Source organism: Neomonachus schauinslandi, chromosome 6, assembly GCF_002201575.2.
Source record: "Neomonachus schauinslandi chromosome 6, ASM220157v2, whole genome shotgun sequence".
Classification (NCBI taxonomy): Eukaryota; Metazoa; Chordata; class Mammalia; order Carnivora; family Phocidae; genus Neomonachus; species Neomonachus schauinslandi.
The window spans coordinates 69,536,718-69,539,248 of record NC_058408.1 but is presented as its reverse complement, the minus strand read 5'-3'; the positions used below and the strand labels follow the sequence as shown (position 1 = coordinate 69,539,248).

Genomic DNA, 2,531 nt, shown 5'->3' with positions numbered 1-2,531 from the left:
TTTTGTGATATGGAAGCATGTATCTGTTTCACGATGATAAAATTAAGAAAACAATGAAATAAAATCTTTCTTCACTAAAGTCCAACTATCAATCATATGAAATAACTCTGGCATGTAATATACAGAGCTCACGCAAAAGTTTAGCAGTTTTTGCTGCACTAGTAATGATGTCATAACAGAATTGATTCCAGAATATGGAAAAGAAAGGCCAAGGTCAGACGACATCTTCCTGTCAGGACTTCAACTCCAGTGCCAACAGGAAAGCTCCAAAGTCTCCAATTCCAAATGTATCATTTGGCAGAAATTTCTCTGTAATTTCTTTTTTTTTTTTTAATTTTTTTTTTTTAAGATTTTATTTATTTGAGAGAGAGAGAATGACAGACAGAGAGCATGAGAGAAAGGAGGGTCAGAGGGAGAAGCAGACTCCTTGCGGAGCAGGGAGCCCGATGTGGGACTCGATCCCGGGACTCCAGGATCATGACCTGAGCCGAAGGCAGTCGCTTAACCAACTGAGCCACCCAGGCGCCCCTCTGTAATTTCTATAAGCTGTTTTCACACATGATTTAATATTTCAGCATCTGCTTTATAGTTACTGAAGGTCAAACACCAGGGCAAACACTTGAAAATTAGCCACAATTATAATTTAATTCAATGAAGAATCCAAGGGAAGGAAAAATAATAGCAATTTGCTCTTCTATGGCTGTTTGCTTTGAATTAAACTATTATTTGACAAAACAAAGATGAACAAAAAGGGGGTTTAAAACAAAGAGTAGACAAGATTGTCTCTTAATACGTAGATAAAGTATTTCAGAAAATTAAACAGTTAAAAAGCATTCAACAGTGCTCACTTCGGCAGCACATTTACTAAAATTGGAACAATACAGGGAAGATTAGCATTTTATGCAAGGATGACATGCAAATTCATGAAGCATTCCATATTTTTTGAATGCACATGGAACTTTCTCCAGAATAGATGACATACTGGGTCACAAATCAGGTCTCAACCAGTACAAAAAGACTGAGATTATACCACACATACTTTCAGGCCACAATGTTTTAAAACTTGAAGTCAACCACAAGAAACAAATCGGAAGGACCACAAATACATGGAGGTTAAAGAGCATCCTATTAAAGAATGAATGGGTCCACCAGGAAACTAAAGAAGAATTAAAAAAATACATGGAAACAAATGAAAATGAAAACACAATAGTTCAAAATCTTTGTGATCAGCAAAGGTGGTCTGAAGAGGCAAGTATACAGCAATACAGGCCTTCCTCAAGAAACAAGAAAAGTCTCAAATACACAACCTAACTTAACACCAAAAGGAGCTGGAGAAAGAACAGCAAATAAAGCCTAAATCCAGCAGGAGAAGAGAAATAATAAAGATTAGAGCAGAAATCAATGATATAGGGATAAAAAAAAAAAGTAGAACATATCAACGAAACTAACAGCTGAAATTAAATTCTTGAAAGAATTGATAAGATTGATAAACCCCTAACCAGACTTATCAAAAAGAGAAAGAATCCCAAAAAATAAAATCATAAATGAAAGAGGAGAGATCACAACCAATACCAAAAAACTATAAACAATTTTAAGAGAATATTATGAGCAATTATATGCCAACAAATTAGGCAATCTCGAAGAAATGGATGCATTCCTAGAAACATATAAACTACCAAAACTGGAACAGGAAGAAATAGAAAACCTGAACAAATTTATAACCAGCAAAGAAATTGAATCAGTAATCAAAAATCTCCCAACAAATAAGAATCCAGGGCCAGATGACCTCCCAGTGGAATTCTACCAAACATTTAAGAATTAATACCTATTCTGTTGAAACTGTTTCAAAAAATAGAAATGAAAGGAAAACTTCTGAACTCTTTCTAGGAAGCCAGCATTACCTTGATCCCCAAACCAAAGACCTTACTAAAAAGAATTACAGACCTTGTAATATCCCTGATGAACATGGATGGAAAAATTCTCACCAAGATACTAGTTAATAGGATCCAACAGTGCATTAAAAGGAGTATTGACCACAACCAAATGGGATTTATTCCTGGGCTGCAAGTGTGGTTCAACATCCACAAATCAATCAATGTGATACACCACATTAATAAAAAAAAGGACAAGAACCATATGATTCTCTCAATAGATGCAGAAAAAGCATTTGACAAAATACAGCCTCCTTTCTTGATAAAAACTATCTGCTGTGTAGGGATAGAGGGAATATACCTCAATATCATAAAAATCATATACAAAAAACCACTGTAAATATAATCCTCAAGCGGGGAAAACTGAGAGCTTTTCCCCTAAGGTCAGGAACATGATAGGGATGTCCACTATCACCGCTGTTGTTCAACATAGTACTGGAAGTCCTAGCCTCAGCAATCAGACAAGAAAAAGAAATAAAAGACATCTAAACAGGCAAAGAAGAAGTCAACCTTTTGTCTTTGCAGAAAACATGATACTCTATGTAGAAAACAAAAGACTCCACCTGAAAATTGCTAGAACTCATACCGCAATTCAGCAAA

General features: G+C 35.4%; 1 non-coding gene across 1 annotated transcript; it reads left to right on the top strand.

Annotated features, from left to right (window-relative positions):
* Window positions 1-840: 840 nt before the first annotated feature.
* LOC123325167 lies at window positions 841-943 on the top strand. The gene has a single exon (XR_006540275.1). It is a non-coding gene; the product is annotated as a U6 spliceosomal RNA (small nuclear RNA).
* The last annotated feature ends 1,588 nt before the right edge of the window (window positions 944-2,531 follow it).